This window comes from Bos indicus x Bos taurus, chromosome 11 (assembly GCF_003369695.1).
Source record: "Bos indicus x Bos taurus breed Angus x Brahman F1 hybrid chromosome 11, Bos_hybrid_MaternalHap_v2.0, whole genome shotgun sequence".
Classification (NCBI taxonomy): Eukaryota; Metazoa; Chordata; class Mammalia; order Artiodactyla; family Bovidae; genus Bos; species Bos indicus x Bos taurus.
Window position 1 is genome coordinate 44,774,468 of NC_040086.1, and position 18,851 is coordinate 44,793,318.

An 18,851-nucleotide genomic window follows, 5' to 3' on the forward strand; every position below is an offset into this window, starting at 1 on the left:
AGCCAGAAAGTGTCACAGAATTCTAACACCTCCTGATGATTAATTAATCGTTGTTTCATCCACAGATCTTAGACCAGTGGAGCCCACACAGTGCCCCGACTTCCGCTCAGTGAAATACTGCCTGTGACATTTATTACTTGCATTAACAGTAATTTACCCTTCATTAATCAGAGCAGTCAGCTACAGTATTTTTCAATCATATACAATACTTACTTTACTAGTTGGCTGGAATATTTTATTCATCCATTAGCCTCAGAAGCTCTGCAAACAGCTTGTAAATTCAGACATGGCCTTGGATACTGAAAGTGCAGTGCCCTTTTTATGGCTAATTTATGGCCCATGTTTATATTTGTGCCAAGACGCAGGATTTCTTACTGATCAAGATTTGAAATATTCAGTCATAAACTCTTCTTTTGTACTGGTCTTGGAGATGGAAGAGCCTCTTGATGAGGGTGAAAGACAAGAGTGAAAAAGCTGGCTTAAAACTCAACATTAAAAAAACTAAGATCATGGCATCCGTTTCCATCAGTTCACGACAAATAGATGGGAAAAAAGTGGAAGCAACACAGATTTTATTTTCTTGTGCTCCAAAATCACTGTGGACAGTGACTTCAGCCATGAAATTAAAAGATGCTTGTTCCTTGGAAGGAAAGCTATGACAAGCCTAGACACATCACTTTGCCAACAAAGGTCTGTATAGTGGGAGCTAATGGTTTTTCCAGTAGTTATGTACAGATACGAGATATGGACAATAAAGAAGGCTGAGCACCAAAGAATTGATGCTTCTGAACTGTGGTGCTGGAGAAGACTCTTGAGACTCCCTTGGACTGCAAAGAGATCAAACCAGTCAATCCTAAAGGAAATCAGTCCTGAATATTCACTGGAAGGACTGATGCTGAAGCTGAAGCTCCAATACTTTGGGTACATGATGTGAAGAACCGACTCATTGGAAAAGACCCTGATGCTGGGAAGGATTGAGGGCAGGAGGAGAAGGGGGTGACAGAGAATGAGATGGTTGAATGACATCACTGACTCAACGGGCATGAGTCTGAGCAAGCTCCGGGAGACAGTGAAGGACAGGGAAGCCTGGCTTCCCTGCAGTCCATAGGATAGGGTCTCAGAGTTGAACATGACTGAGCAACTGAACAACAATAATGTATAGGTTTGTTTTATATAGTCTGGATATGCAGAGTGGGTTCTTTGACATATCCTGCAATTGTATGAGTAATTGGAAAAGGTAAAGCATGAAAATTTACTTGGGATTTATTAGGAAAGAGGCAATTTTAGCTTTTTGTTCATAACTTGGAAAGTGGAAACTGTGTCTTAATGAATCCAGATGGCAAATCACATAACCTTCAGAGGAGACATCTTCTAGGTTATGGGCAGGAGGACCAGGAATTTTGAGGCCTAACTTTTAATGGCAGCTATCTTATTTCTCCAGAAAATAGTCTTAAACCCTCACAATATTTGATTTTATTTTTGGCAAAGTAGAGATGTAATTTTAAGTGGTTGAAGACAAGGAGACAGAAGGTAATGAGGATAAATAATGAAACAAGATAGAAAATGTTTCATAAAAAAGACCAGGCTGGTTTGGTGAGGTTGTTTCCACTTGCCAAGACGCTAACAGACTTTTTGTTGTGTTTATCGAAGAAAGAGTCAAGGGACATCCTGGTGGTCCAGTGGTTAAGACTCTGCCCTTCTACTGCTGGGGGCATGGGTTCAATCCCTGGTCAGAGAACTAAGATCTTGCCCATCAAAAAAAATCCCATTGTGGCCCAAATAAATAAAATTTTAAAAATTAAAAAAAATTATAAAAAGAAAGAGTTGAGTGTGTGAAAGTGGAGTATGGATGAAGAAATTATCTAGAACAAGTTTTCATGACATCATCAGTTTTACTATCAGGCGCTTTACTGATACTTAATCTTTGTGCTTCTCCAAATTAATGTTTACTTAACATCCCCAGCGTGCTCTGGGTGTTCGTGAACTACTGCCTGACAGTCATGGAGATGGGTTTTGGATTCCCTGGATTTGGCTTCATCTGTCATGTTCCTGTTTGTCCCCTAAATTATTAAAGCACACACAGGCAACACCCCTAACAGTTTTGTTTGGCTTACGAAACTGACGTTCTTTTGGAACTTGCCATATGATAAGACCTTCTATCTGGCTCAGATGTAAGTCTTACAGACAGCCCCAACCTCAGATCAGCTCAGGTTTTCTGCATGTGCAAGTGAAACTGAAGCAGGAGACCCCTTGATCGATTTTGACAACACAGCTTCCTAAAGAACAAGAAGGAAAGCCAACTATAACAGTGATGCGTTAATAACTGCAGGATGATGCTACACTTACAGTTTTTCCAAAAAAAAAAGCATACAAAATATATTTTTATAAGAAAGATTAGGTTTTGGATACAATTTCAAAACATCCTGATTCTGCTCTGCATTAGGCCTGCATTGAGTCCCAGAAGCAAAATGTATCCCCAAGGGTTTGACATTTTTTCTTTTTGCCATAAGCTGTAATACATCTTCTTCTTAACCCAAGCTCTGCAAAAAAACAAACAAAAAAAAAGGAAGAAACAGCAATCCTTGGAATTCTAATATTAATCTGCTATCTACATTCTTTAGAAAAGGCTCTAAGTTAATACTTTTGTTACTGCTATTAATTATGCTGATGTATTTGTGTTTACCCTCAATTCATTATAATCTATCTTCAGCACTGTTGCTAAATCTGTGGAAGGAGAGATATTTTTATTGCACAGATGAATTAGTTATTATTCTCAAAAGCTGAAGAATATGCCTATCTTGCTATCTGCATATTCTTCACTTTTTAGAATAACTCGTATGTTTGAGAAACTGAGAAATAAAGCAGGATATATGATAGCATCATTTGCCACAGTCCATCAGCCTCATTCTTAAACTTTCTAAAATGTAGTTTTTACTGGTAATTATGCTTATGGGTGTTATAATTTTGACTGTGCTTCATTGTTTTAGCAACACCGACCTGAACTCTGTTCAGTATTTTTCCTCGACAGAAGCATCAGTTCTTGTCTCATTTTCTAGGGTGTGAGTGCTGCTCCATTTCATCTCAGGACTCCGGGGATGGCTTCCTATTCTCTTTCCTGCCCCTCTACAATTTTCCCTTCTCAGTTTCCACTCTCAGTGTATTGTTGTACCAGTAATGGCATAAATCATAATTTCTCCCCAAGATCTTTTTCTGTTCCTTTAGGTGAATGACTTTATAACTTTTTAAGGATTCATGAACTGATGTATCAATCAGTCATCAAATATTTATTGAATTTTCTTATGAGCTCAGCACCTTGCTGGAATTTTACAAGAATATAACAATATTTCATCTTACTCTTTCTACTCATTTTCTATCTCTGGGTGCTGTTTGTTATTTTTATCTGATATTATAAGTGCCTACCTGTCATGGGTTGAGTACTAAGTACAGTGGAATAGACTTTCCTCTCAACCTTAAGCTTCATAGCTTCTAAGTCTTCCTGGTTTTCTTTCCACATTTGCAGTCCCACCCCCCCCACCCCCCCCCACCCCCGCTTATGTCTGTCCCCTTTCGCTCATGTTTTCTGGCCACAATCAAGGTTTCAGGTGCTCCCTTGTCCACTGGATGTGACTTTTGGTCTTTGGACATTAATCATCTTCTGTCTCGAGCTCCTGGAACAGTTATTGTTGGGACAATGCTATTGCTTCAGAATTTTATTTAATGTCCAATTATACCCATTTAGTTTTTCCTATGATTCTTCTTCTGTCGTGCTTGAAATGGAATTGGATGAATCAGGCAAGGAATAAAATGTGTGTGTGTGTGTGTGTGTGACAGAAAGAGACAGAGAGACACACAAAGAAAGAGAAACACAAGCTGAGAGAGAGGAAAACAGAGAAAGAGAAGGGAAAGAGGGAGGGAATGACAGCACGAATTAACTTGACTTGTATTTGTTGCTCCTTAGAGACTCAAGATGAGTGTATCTGTAGTTTAGTCAATGTTTTTGCATTTATTTGCATGCATGCTAAGTCACCTCAGTCATGTTTGACTCTTTGCAACGCTATAGACTGTTGCCCTCCAGATTCAACTGTCCATGGAATTCTCCAGGCAAGAATACTAGAATGGATTGCATGCCCTCCTCCAAGGAATCTTCCTGGCCCAGGGTTTGAACCTGCATTTCCTGCAGCTTCTGTGTTGCTTCTGCATTGCAGGTGGATTCTTTACCGTTGAGTCACCAGGAAAGCCCCTCCATATTTCATTCATACAGTAGCCCAAAGATCTACATCAGCTGGATGGGGTGTGGTCATTCCTCCACGAGAGCCATGGATCCGGGCTTCCTTTGTCATGCGGCTAATCTACCTCCTAGAGTATGCTGGTCAAGAGAACTGTCTGCAGTGGTGGAAATATTCTGTATTCGTGTCCTCCAGTGATGGTGGCCACTCACCCTTTGTGGCTCTTCAGGGCTTGAACCATGGCTAGTGTGACTGAGGAACCAAACTGTTAATTTGATTGAATATTTAATTTTTTAAAAAATTATTTACTTATTTATTTATTTTTGGCCAGACTGTGTCTTTGTTGCTTTCTCTGGTTTCAGTGCAAAGTCTTCTCACTGCAATGGCTTCTCTTGTTTTGGGCATGGCTTAGTTGTTCTGAGGCTTGTGGAATCTTCCCAGATCAGGGATTGAACTTGTGTCCCTTGCATTGGCAGGGGAATTCTTATCCACTGCACCACCAGGGAAGTCCTGATTGAATCTTTAATTTTACTTTAATTCATTTATACTTAGCTAGCCATACAGAGCTGATAGCTACTGTTCTGGACTTAAGCCTCTTTAATCACCTGCATGGTCAAGGCTAGTGGTAAAGAACCCACCTTCCAATGCAGGAGACATAAGAGATGCTGGTTCAATCCGTAGGTTGGGAAGATGTCATTTCCTGGAGAAGGAAGTGGCAACCTGCTTCAGTATTCTTGACTGAAGAATCCCATGAACAGAGGAGCCTTGTGGTCTACAGTTCAGGGGTCTCACAGAGTTGGACATGACTGAAGCAACTTGGCATGCTTGGTCAAGGCTAGCCTTCTCTACCCAGGTACTGGTCAGTGGAAGAAAAGATTGCTTGAAGGAGACACAGTGCATGAGGGACTGACATTATACACATCACTTCTGTTCACATTTCACTAATTAGCTGGATTCAACTAATGGCAAAGAAGTTTGGGGATATAGTCCCTGGTTGTTCAATGTATCCTGACTCCAACTTCTGTGGAAGAAGAACAGGCAGGGCATGGTATGCAATTGTTGTCACAGTTGCTTTGAGGTAGGGTTCAGCGATGATGTAGTTTTTCAAAAGCTTCCAAAATGAGTCATAGTTGGCAACTCATGGTCAACATAAAAGTATCTAAGAGTATCTTTTATTTAGTAGAGCTGTTTCCATTAGACACACCCATATGGAGAGGTTAACAGCATACCCACTGTTGCATAGTGAGTGAGCACTTTGTAAATACTGTGTATCTTAGCTGACAGGAAGCTCATAGCTCATGTCAATCAGACTCCCACGAATCAGAGTTCTTATCGAGTGCCAAGCTGCATGAATGATGCTGAGTCAAGTAAGTGCAAAGCACAGATGAAGTTAGGAGGGCCTGGGACTCTCAGAGCATCTCTTGTTACCGCTTTGTTTTTACAGAGTTATGTCGTGCTCTGGCTCAGACTGACACATGAGGTCCCAAAGGGAGGTGTGAATTTACATCATTCACGCATAACAGATGTTTATGTTATGGTGAAATTTTTTCAGATAGCTGCATAGCTAGTTATGTTCAGGAATATTGGGAGAGTTACATTTTAAAGGGAGCCGTGTTCCATAAACTCAGAGTTCCTTACTATAAGTGATCCCACACAACCACGGACTTCCTTACAGAAGCAAACCACAGATAAGGACTCTCCTATTAGCAAACATCATTAACTCATTTGCTGGGAGATCAGCCATTAGTCTTGTCCTGGGAAATTTGATAAGGTGACTCTTTTTCATGCCTGTTGGTGTTGCCCCCACCCCAAAAGGAGAGAATGAGTCACAAACATTTACTTCCTGGTGAATCTCAAATTTCCCATGCTCTCATTCTGTAATTCATTCAAAACATGGGTTGAGCCCTTCCTGTGGGCAAGGTACTGTATAGCACTTATGGCATCTGGTGGCTTGTGCTCAAAGCCCAGAGAATCCACAACTTGCCAGGAGAATTTGAAACCTGTGTTTATTATCTCTTAAACAGGGATAATTCCACCCATCTTGGGCTTCCCTGATAGCTCAGATGGTAAAGAATCTGCCTGCAGTGCAGGATACCCGGGTTTGATCCCTGGGTCAGGAAGATGCCTTGGAGAAGGGAATAGCAACCCACTCCAGGATTCTTGTCTGGGGAATTCTATGGAGAGAGGAGCCAGATGAGCTACACTCCTTGGGGCCGCAAAGAATTGGACACAACTGAGTGACTCACTCACACACACACACACACACGCGCATAAGGTGCTCAGGCTTCCCTGGTGGTTCAGATAGTAAATAATCTGCCTGCAATGCAGAAGACTCAGTTCAATCCCTGGATCAGGAAAATTCCCTGGAGGAGGACATAGCAGCCCACTCCAGTTTTCTTGTCTGGAGAATTCCACAGACAGAGGAGACTGGCGGGCTATAGTCTATGGGGTCGCAAAAAGTCCGACACTAATGAGTGACTAACATTTTCACTTTTCATAAGGTGCTTGCAAGCAATTGCTCTAAAATATGCCACACTGCAAACTTCTGGCTTTAGCTCTTAATTTATCTTTGTTTTGTTAGTAACTGTAATTTCTCAAGGCATGACAGCAGGTTCTCCTATTTCTCTCCTAATAGACCGAAAAAAAAGAAATAACCTTTTCTAGATGCTATATGATGTAAAAGTTTCCTTCATGTGTTCTGACCTCCTTACCCATTTTTACTTTATTTACTCTCCAATTAATAAAAAAACCACAGAATTCTACTGTATATAAATATTGAGAAAGCTCCAAACTCTGAGAACTGGGAATACCTCCATACTAAAATAAGACTTGCCCTTGAAGAGATGCTGTGCTGTGGAATGTTGGTGCTCTGTTTAAGGACTGTGGGTGGGAAAGGCTGGAAGAAAGCCTTGATTTTCTGGGTTGCTTCATGTTACAAAGGAAGTGTCATTTGAGTAGGATCCAGATGGGTGACTAGTTTTTCCAGGCAGAGGGATGGAAAGACCTTCGAAATCTTTCAGCTCTCAGCAGAGTGATATACTCTCCTTACGGTAGAGGTTGAAAGTTGTGTCTTGGTAATTTGAGAAGATGTTGCAGAGTCTCCCATGTAACAAGCTATTAAAAACACACTTGATTACTAGTCATACCATCAGGAAAAAAAACCTCTGCGACACCAGTAAAGTTTGACTGTGGCACCTCTGAGTATTACTCCCTCTCAGCAGTTTCCAAAGATTCCACCTGCAATGCAGGAGGCACAGGAGATGCAGGTTCGATCCCTGGGTCAGGAAGAGAAGGAAATGGCAACTCACTCCAGTATTCTTGCCTGGGAAAGGACAGAGGAGTCTGGTGGGCTTTAGTCCGTGGGATCACAAAGAATCAGACACGACTGAAGTGTCTTAGCATGCACTGTTTGGATGCTGAAAAAGTGTCATCTCTCGGCTGAATGAATCCACTACCAGATGCAGCAGAAGCCTCCTGGTTTATGTCTCTAGACTGGCAACAGTGAGTGACAAACAACAGAACAGATGTCTGGAATCAGAATGACATTCGAGGCTCCGTCTTAGACTGTTCATCTTATTTTCCACAAGCCAAGTATCTCAGTCCAGCTAAGTGATGGTCTCTAAAGTGATGGTGTCCTGTGGAGTAACAGTACACCCTGGGTAGGGTGTGCAGTGGAGAAAAGCTCAGTAAGACGTAGAGAAACCCATTGTCTTCACAACCAGAGCTTTCTTCTTTTCATGTTTTTTTTCTAAGCACTAAAAGAAAATTTAAGAATGGTTATTAGCGAGTTTTACTTTCTGACAACACCTCTTCTTGTTAAAGGAAAAAGTACACCTTCTAGGTTTTGTTACACTGGGCCTTTTGTTCTGTTTTTATTGTTATCTTTTATTTTTTTTTGTTTAAAAATTTTGACAGTGCTGTGTGGCTGGTGGGATCTTAGTTCCCTGACCAGGCATCGAAGCCTGCCCACAGCAGCTAAAGTGTGAAGTCTTAACCACTGGACTGCCAGGGAAATCCCTATTGTTATTTTTTAAGGTTTTGTTTTTCCACCTCAGAGATTTCATATATATATCACCTTAACAATCATATTAACAATTGACATACATACATTGTATATGTCTAAGTGTATAAGCACGTCTTAACAATACTACATGTACACACTGTATATGTCTAGGTATATACACATATATGAAGAGCTCACGGTCCAGGCCAACAGAAATAAAATGTGAGCCACATTAAGAAAGTAAGAAGAAATAGGTAGAATTAATTTTAATAATGTGTTTTATTTAAACCAATGTATCCCCAATATTATAATTTCAAAGGCAATAATATAAAAAAGAATGAATAAGATATTTCACTCTCAAAGGCAGTAACATAAAAAAGAATGAATGAGATATTTTACTCTCTTCATTTTTTTCTTCATACAATGTCTTCAAAGTCCAGTGTGCACTTTGTATTCACAGCAGCTCTCAGTTTGGACGGGCCACCCTTTTACGTGCTTAGTGGCCACATAGCAAGAATGATCACTGTGTTGGACACAGAACTCTAGGCTTCCCCAAAGGTATATCCTAATCATGACACCATTTGTGTATCATAAGGTATAAACTTGCTTTAAAATTCCATGTAAAATTACTACTTGTTTTTCCTACCATGAGTGACAGATAAAGAAATTGCCTGCCAATGCAGGAGATGTAAGAGATGTGGGTTCAGTCCCTGGGTCGGGAAGAGCCCTGGAGGAGGGCACAGCAACCCACTCCGGTATTCCTCCCTGGAGAATTCCATGGACAGAGGAGCCTGGTGGGCTACAGTCCATGGGGTCACAAAGAGTCTGACAGGACTGAAGCAACTTGGCACACACACACAGGACCATGAAAGGCAACCAGCGGAGGGGCAGTCATACTCAAATATTACTGCTGTTTCTAATTCACTTCTGAATTAGAGCGAAAGAGAAATTTTCCTCCTTTTCTTTCTTCCCCCAAATTGCATATTGGATTGATCAATCCTCTACATCACTCTGCCTAAATAATTGAGTCACTTTTTTAAAATACTGTAATTGCTACGAAGTAGTCTATCAAACTGTAATTTGATCTTGGATTTAACATGTAGCCTAGAGAATAATTCTTGTGTAATGGCCCCCTTTTCTGGTCACGTGCTCTCATTTACAAAGAACAGCCCTGCAATGTGTGTGTCATCGCACATAAGTGACCGTCGTCACGGCTGATGGGTGTGCTGGAGTTCACCGAATGGAAGGGTCATTTTTCATGTCCCATTTTCGCAATGACTGTTTCTGGGGAGTTGTGCACTGTGAGGGTGATGCAGGGACCATCAATAACTAGAAGATCCCCCCAGACCTTGTCAGCTGAGCGAAGCAGCTCTAAGTGTCTTCACTTTGTTCCCCAGCTCAGCTCAAGGCCATAGTCACAGAGACTCAAAACACAGCATTTCTCAGCTGTATGGGTACAAGTGATCTGGTAGCAAGGTGGCCAGGGAGGTAATCACAGCTGTGTGTGTGTGTGTGTGTGTGTGTGTGAACTCAGTCGTGTCTGACTCTTTGCAACCCTGTGGATTGTAGCCCATCAAGTTACTCTGCCCATGGGATTCTCCAGGCAAGAATGCTGGAGTGGGTTACCATTTTCTTCTCCAGGGGATCTTCCCAACCCAGGGATCAAACCCACATCTCTTGTGTCTCCTGCATTGGCAGGCAGGTTCTTTACCTCTAGTGGCATCTGGGAAAGTCCAAACACAGCTAAGACTTAGTTGTGTTCATTCGATAAGTTGTGTCTGACTCTTTGTGACCCCAAGGACCAGGCTTCCCTGACCTTCCCTACCTCCTGGAGTTTGCTCAAATTCAAGTCACTGAGTTGGTGATGCTATCTAAAAGACTTAGTTAGAAAGAGGCAAAGGGGAAACCAATAATTTTCTCATTCACTGGATTACTTAACAAGAGTTTTCATAAACATTGACTATTGGTTTTCCCTAACATCCTATGAAAAACCCAAGTGAACTTTGTGGCCAACCCAATACATGTGAGCCAGTGTCCCACAAAACGACAGTGGAAGAAGAATGTGATATCATATCATCATCCACAGAACTCCAAGTCACCTAGGAGAAAAGAAATTGACACAAATAACTGTAGCACAAAGCAATATGAGAAATGCATGAATAAGAACCAGGTTGTTCAGAGGAAGGAGAAAACATTGCTTGCTGAGTAATCAGGGGAGGCTTCCAGGAGGAGGAAGCATGAGGAATGAGGGGTGTAGGGTGGACAAAAACTGGACAATGGCAATTCTGCTATGGTTTGATGATAGGGTTTAACTGAAAGGATGGGAAAGGGGGTCTGGCCATGACTCAAGAAGTAGTCATTGGAGACCTAAGAGAAAACTAAAGTGAAAATGAGTTGCTCAGTCATGTCCCACTCTTTGCGACCCCATGGACTGTACAATCCATGGAATTCTCCAGACCAGAAAACTGGAATGGGTAGCCTTTCCCTTCTCTAGCAGATCATCCTGACCCAGGATCTCCTGCATTGAAGGCAGATTTTTTACCAACTGAGCTATCAGGGAAGTTGAGGATTTCATGCAGCATAACATCATCAAAGTTTAAAGACAAGACAGAATAAGACATGGAAAAAAATCTAAAGGATTTCAGAGGTGGAGAACATAGCTGGTGTAGATGCTAATGGAGGTTCCTGGTGTCAGGACATGACTGATGGAATTCACATGGTGCCCTTTGGGAAAAGCCGAGGCTGACAACAGCATCTCTGTGCTTGCACAGTGAAAGCTGATCCAGGGTTGCTCGTGATACTTCGGAAAAAGCTGTGAGGGCTGGAACACAGAGTTTTCTTTAATGTGAAATATCAGAACATTTGAGACAAACGCAATGAAAGAAGAGAGATTTTAAATTTCAAAGTGAATGTTTTTAAGTAAAATTCATGCTTTTCAGGAATCAAGTTTTAGTGAATTTGAGCCTACTTGAAAATTTTTTAAAGTAGGATTTGGCATGTAAACAGATTCAATAATGCTAAACAATCTTCCTTCATTTCTTTCCTGTTTCAGATTAAAATTTTCACCCTGTTTATTTTAGAGCACGTGACAGTCAACTTCACATCTACCTGGAGGTGATCCCAAAATGTTATTTGCTTTTAACCAGAAATGTTTTTTCCTACAAAAATATTACTGTAAATGATGCTTGGTGTAGCCAGACCAGCACCATCAAATCTCAGCACATACAGTAAGATAAGAATGTGGACGTGAGCCCCAAGCCCGGTCTGCTGTGAGCTTGAAGCTCCCGTGAGCCCCAGGCCTGACTTCTCCTGATCCTAATGGAAGTTCAGCACTGTCTGAGATCTAAGCTCTGTCCCCCAACCTTAGAGGACAAAGGAGTTAATTCAGGGCCACATGAACTCCTGTTCTTATAGTAAAACACTACTTGGGGTTCCCTGACCTCTGGCTGCTGGAACCCTACCCCTGGTGGGGGAGGAGGCGGTGACCGTCACATCTGCTCCACGGGGTAGGCTGCACACACATCGCCTCCATACCACCTTCAGAGGCACTGCCTCAGTGCTTGACTTCCAGCCTAGACTGAGATCTGGGCCCAGGATTGCAGGAAGTGGATGGAAGAAAAGAACAAGGATTCACAGGACAACATTCGTCATGACCGAGGTGGCCAGTATTTGTGGTTGAGCGTTGATATTGATGAGAGGTGGGAGGCATTGGGGCCAGTTACTCCATCTGCTTCCACCTCCCTGTGCTCCCTGCTCTGGGCCTAGCGAGGATGACCCTGCCAGGAGCATCATCCCGGTGTCCTGGCTGCTGGTCCTTAGGAGGCAGGAACCCGAGAACAGTGGCTGCTCTGTCCTCCTCACATCTCTTGGCCCCAACCCAGTGTCTCCACCAGAAACTAGGAATTTCCTTGGTCACTGCTCCTGCCAGGCAGCCCTCACTCTCCCTCCAGCTGCCACTGTGCCCACAGCTCCAAGGAGGGTAACTGCCATGCCGGGGTGCCCCCCATCCCTTATTTTCCCTGAACCTACTCACACAAGTGTGTCTAGTATCTAATCATTTATTAGCATCTCTTTGAACCATTTGGGAGGAATTGAGTTTCCTGCTGGGCAATCATAACCCAATGGTCTAAGAGACGATGTTCAGTCTTTATCCTCCACTGGCCCTCCCAGGGTTCCTTCTCCCCTACTTTCAAATGGAAAATACGCTTTCCACCCTATCTGAGTCAGGCAGCTAAAGAATCGAGAGAAAGGGAGTAAGCTGGAAGGAGAGAGAAAGGAAGTGGTGGTTGCAGTTTAAATAGTAAAGCAAAGTGATGTCGGAGGTTGGGAGGGGTGAGTGGAAAAATAAAGGAAAATTTGGGACTTGCTGTGGACTCTGAAATTACATTGCCCTCATGGATTTTTAGAAAACATATATGGATCTCTATTTTGGTTGTTGTCCTATTTCTGTTTTTATTGATGTGTGATTGATGTATTAAATTCAGAGGTATAACATGATCATTTAATATTTGTAACTATTATAAAATGATCACCATAGTAAGTCTGGTTATCATTCATCACCACTCATAGTTACAATTTTTTTTTCTCACAAAGAGAACTTTTAAGATTTACTCTCTTAGCGACTTTGACATGTACAGTGTTATTAACCATGGTCATCATGGTGTACACTATATCCTCATGACTGACATATTTATAATTGGAAGTTTGTACCATTTGACCGCCTTCATTCATTTCCACAGGTGTGGAGTTTCCTCAAAAAGGTCAGAGTAGAAATGACCATATTTCTCGGGTATATTTATCTGAAGGAAATCAAGACAGCAGTTTGAAAAGATATCTGCACCTCCATGTTCATTGTGGGATTATCTACAAAAGCCAAGACATGGAAATGGCTCAAATGTCCATTGGTGGTTAGATGGATAAAGAAAATGTAGACATATAGCTACAGATATACACTGGAGAAGGAAATGGCCACCCTCTCCAGTTTTCTTGTCTGGAGAACCCCATGGACAGAGGAACCGGGTGGGATGCAGTCCTTGGGGTCACAAAGAGTTGGACACGACTGAACAACTGAACAGCAACAATAGATATACACAGTGGAATATTATTGAGCCAAAACCAGAAAGGAAATCTTGCCATTTCCTGCAATGTGGATGGAACTTGAAGGTGTTATGCTAAATGCAAGAAATCAAACAGAGAGAACTAAGTACTGTAGGACCTGTTTCTTTGTCTCCGTTTTTGATCTGTAGTTAAATCACACAAGTTCTCGATATATAGGGTTTCATATTTGGACAATGACATCTTTCTCCCTCTATAGAAGTGAAGCTTTTTTTCCTGAACAAAATTAGGTTTCTCGAAACCTCCTCCCCACATTCACCCTGCTCTCCCACTTACTTCCCAGAACCTTTTCTGGGTGGATGAATAGGGTCCAGGAGGTCTGTTTTATTCCAGCCTAGTTCATGGGCTTAAATGCCGGGCCTGCACTACTTAGGAAGCAAGGACGCTCTGGCATTCCACTGACAAAATCTGGACATTCACATCATGAGTCATCTTTCCCAGCATGACCTTGGGTTTAATTTCAGGCTCACCCATCACTCGACACTTTTCTCCTTGCTTGATTTTTGATGTCCATCAGGAAGGATTTATTCATTCACTCCCCAAGAAAGCTATTTCCTGAGATTTCACCACTGTGGACTCTTCAAGCACTCTGGATGGCATCCTGTAATTATTAGCATCTGATGACTTAAGTATTTTTACTATTACTTAATGCCGTTTTGGCCTTTTTTTTTGGCATGCATTTCTCTTATTGCCTGTTAAAAGCATAATTTTGGATCTGAAAATAGCATTAAAGCTCATGTACTAACCCATCCACCCACCCCTCCATTAGCATCAGAAAATCTGACTTTCAGACTAGTTATATGATTTTCAAAGGGTGAGACACCTAATTATTGAAAAATCAAAAGCTAGAACCCAGTCTTCCTATGTCTCAGGCCAAGATAACATTTTTCTAACCCTGGGTATTTTTTCATTTCTTTCAGAGTCTGATTGATTATGCCTGCATTTATGCCTGAGCAATACAGACAAGACAGAATCTGAATATTAAACCTCTGGAAGTTTGGTTTGTATTCAAAGCATGTGCTTTGATCTCTTCATCTCCTATGAACTGTATTTAGAGTAAAAATAAACAGGTTAATACACTGTCTTGCCTGTGTCAGATAGAAGTCAGAGATCAAGTGAGTGATGGATTTGGGAACCCAAAGTGACAGGAGATCTTAAATGTGTACGGAGAGTTCTGGTAAACAAGTCAGCCTGTAGGCCTCTGTTGGCATCTTTGAGAGGGCAGCTCTGTGCAGTGAGTGCAAAAGGGCTCTGTCGCTGGTGATGTGGGCGGGCACACTTTGCTATACATCTGTCGCCTAGGAGCTTAGAGTCTGAAACAACCCCAAATGTTTATTATGTCATTTTGAGACCCAAAAGGGCAGAAAATTGTCCACACAAACAGCCTAAAATGTAATAAATGTAAATTGATATATCTGAGGGGTGATTATTTATTTCAAGGTCATAAGCTATTCTATTTCAGTGATATCATAGACAGCAAAGAGAAAAAGAGACAGACTATTTAATAAATCTAGCTATATAAAGAGTATGACTGCATAAATAGAAATAGAGATAAATATAGACACACGATCACTGACATCTTTTAAACTTTGTTTTGGCCTAGTGTGTGTGCTCAGTCATGTCTGACTCTTTGCAACCCTGTAGACTGTAGGCCACCAGACTCTTCTGTCCATGGGATTCTCTAGGCAAGAATACTGGAATGAGTTGCCATTTCCTTCTCCAGGGGATCTTCCCTACCCAAGAATCAAACCAAGAGTTTAATTACCCAAGAGTTCTCCTGTGTCTCCTGCATTGCAGGAGGATTTTTGACCACTGAGCCACCTGGGAAGCCCCTGTTTTGCCCTAGACCTGGGTTTTAATCAGTCTGCAATTTATGCTGCCTCATCAGAACTTAATGAGTCAGGTTCTGAGCCCTGTATTTTGTTCCCGGCTGCAGACAGCACTAAACGAATTTCCAAGTGGCAACCTGAATTCATTTTGATTGAGCCTTAGAAAATGATAGAGACAGTGAACAGCTTTTTATTTATTATACATTATTATCTGTTAGTAATTCCACTCAAAACTCAGGCAAGGGCAGGGATTCTGTAGTATGGAACCCTGATCTTTCCCACAATCCTTGTCACCTCCTGCTCTATTCTTGACTCTGTCCATTTGCAAGGCTGCCTTCCTGCTGTACTTGAGAAGTCTCCTCTTTCAGCCTCTGCAGACCCACCACCACCCACTATGGAAGGCTCACTGGATGTGCTACATCCCTGGTAGTAGATCCCTTTACAGGTTCTGGTTGGTCCAACCAATGAAGAATCAACAGGTCAGAGGATAAGGAGAGTCAAGTCAAGATGACTATCTCCCCAGGTCCATCCCCACCCTCAGGTCTGCCTGGGGTTGATGGGTCCTTTAATAGAGGTCACTGTTCCTCTTAAGATGGGTCTTTCTGAAGAATCTCCCTGTAAGCTTATCTGATTTCCAATGACTTCTCCCTCCTCTCAGCCCTTTGAGACCAAGGAGGGTTGCATTTCCATGGCTACTAGTTTCAAGCTACTGCACTATCTCCAGAGCTACTCCTGTGTCCTGCTCACACCATTGTAAATGGTGCCTTATTAAGCCTACCTCGAATGACCCTAATGTCAATATATCCTCTGTTTCCCACTCTGGGCCTATCTAATATGTCTCTCCTAAAGTATCATAAAGGAAATCAACCCTGAAGGACTGACGCTGAAGCTGGAGCTCCAATATTTTGGCCACCTGATGTGAAGAGCCGAATCACTGGAAAAGACTCTGATGCTGGGAAAGATTGAAGGCATGAGGAGAAGGGGATGGTGCAGGATGAGATGGTTGGATGGCATCACTGACTCAACGGACATGAGTTTGAGCAAGCTCTGGGAGACGCTGAAGCACAGGGAAGCCTCGTTTGCTGTAGTTCATGGGGTTGCAAAGAGCCAAACATGACTGAGTGACTGAACAAGGACAACAACAAAGTATCATAGCACTCTGAAAAAAGTCATTGTTTCCCTTATTTTGTAGTTTTGACAAATCCTTGGGAAGTTTAGAGAAAGCCTTTATGCAGAATGCCTTTAGAAAAGAAGTTCGAATGTCTTTTCTGTTGTCTGTTTTCCTGCTGGAGAGTAACTTGAGGTGACCACCATGGAGATAGCACCATTACTGTCACTCCAGATATCTGAGGGCAGAAAAGTGGTGATCCAGTTATAGAAAGTACTAAATCTTGTTCTAAAAAGGTGAAGTAAGTCGATACAGGCAAACAGAAAACCATTAAGAATATGTTCTCATTCTCTTTAAGCCTTTAGCTGGTTCAAGAGTTTAGAGGCAAGTCTTTAGAAATCACTCCATTAGCAAGCCAATGGGACGATACAGTGGACAAACACAAATTGACATCTTGAGAAATGAGAAGCCTTTCAAAGATGACCAGTCCATCTCATCTGGCAGCACGCCTAAGGGAGTTCTGAGAAGTCTGTGGGGTTCTTTTATCTTGATGACTTGCCTGAAGGTGATGGGAAAGGATTGGGATGGGAATTAACCACAGGTTTCTTAAGATGAGCTGCAATCAATAAAGACCACTGTTGGAAATGATGAAGTCTGGGGAGTCTCATTTCAGTTAACTGATACAAAGACAAGCAAGCAGGGAGAGCAGAGAATAGTTGTGACTCTTTACCTACTTATGATAGAAGGCTGCTGCTGCTGCTAAGTCACTTCAGTCGTGTCTGACTCTGTGCAACCCAATGGACAGCAGCCCACCAGGCTCCCCCGTCCCTGGGATTCTCCAGGCAAGAACACTGGAGTGGGTTGCCATTTCCTTCTCCAATGCATGAAAGTGAAAAGTGAAAGTGAAGTCGTCCAGTCGTATCTGACTTTTCTCGACCCCATGGACTGCAGCCTACCAGGCTCCTCTGTCCATGGGATTTTCCAGGCAACAGTACTGGAGTGGGGTGCCATTGCCTTCTCTGTGATAGAAGGCAGTCGTATTTAAATCCACTTGTTTCATTTCTGTGAAGTGCAATGATGCAAAGACAAAGTCCTACATTAGAAATAGTGGTTCCTGGACTTCCTTGGCAGCTCAGTGGTTAAGACTCTGAGTTTCCAGTGAAGGAGGCATGAGCTCTATCCCTGGTTGAGGAATTAACATTTCACATGCCTCAAGGTGTGACCAAAAGAAAAATGGTGGTTCCAGGGACAAAGGGAGTGTGTTGAACTTCTCAGGTAGTCTAATTTTTCAACTCTGTGCCCAGGCATTGCAGAATCAGAAGACAATGTGTCCACTTGACTTTTAGGAGTAATGCACGCTCTGGTTGTAAGCTTCCCGGGTGGTGCTAGTGGTAAAGAATCTGCCTGCCAATGCAGGAGACATAGGTCCCATCCCTGGAAGATCCCCTGGAGAAGAAAATGACAATCCACTCCAGTATTCTTGCCTGGGAAATTCCATGGGCAGAGGAGCCTTGTGAACGATGGTCCATGGAGTTGCAGAGTCGGACGTGACCGAGTGACTAAACAACAACAACAAAATCCTCTGGGTGCACCATAGTGGGCCATTCGAAAAGTGCAGAAGTAACAACAGAAACCAGGATGCATAGCTGGAATGTCAGAGCCTCTTCCTTCAGACAGCTAGCTAATTCAGCAAAGAAATTTAGCTTTGCAAATATTCAGGGGTATTTCGGCCATGCGACAAAAACTACCTCATGAATCTTTGTCCTCCCCTTTGTAAATTAAAATATACAAACCCAGATACAATCTGAATAATGTCTACCAATAATTTACTTAATGGCAGCTCTGTTTTATATCCTTTAAGGGAGGCTGGCAAAAATACAAATTGGCAATGAGAAAGTATAAAAACAAAAGTAACTCATCCAGAACTAACAGAGTAAATCACTTAAGGGAACATTAAGCCCTAATTGTAGAAATAACACATATTAATCTCCCCGTGATGACACCAGGGGATGGGTTTGCAGATGGGTATTCCATGGCCTGGCACAGGGGAAGAAGGCACAGATGCAGCCCCAGAGGGCGCTGTTTGGATGCCAAGCCAGGCATCCAGAAGGCTAGGTGGGCATGTAGCTACAAGAGTAGATATACAGGTATAACTGCATCAGTGTGCCGTGCACCTGCAGCTAACACGACATTGTACATCAAGTGTACTCCAATATAAAACAAATTTTTTTACTTTCAAAAATCACTTTATTGAGATACAGTTTACATTTCACAGAATTCACTGTTTACATACACAATAACTAGATTTTAGTTTACTTGTAGAGCCACGATCACCACCACAATCTAAGTTTATAATGTTTTTTCTCCCCCTAAATAGAAACCCTGTTCCTAGTAGCGGTCACTCTCCATCTTCACTCCCCCCAGCCCCCAGCCCTAGGCAACCACAGCCCTGTGGAATTGTTTCCATAGGTTTGCCTCTTCTGGACATTCTGTGCAAGTGGAATCATCCAGTATGTGGCCTTTCATGTGATTTTTTTCCCTTTGCATAAAGTTCTCAAGGTTCATCTGGA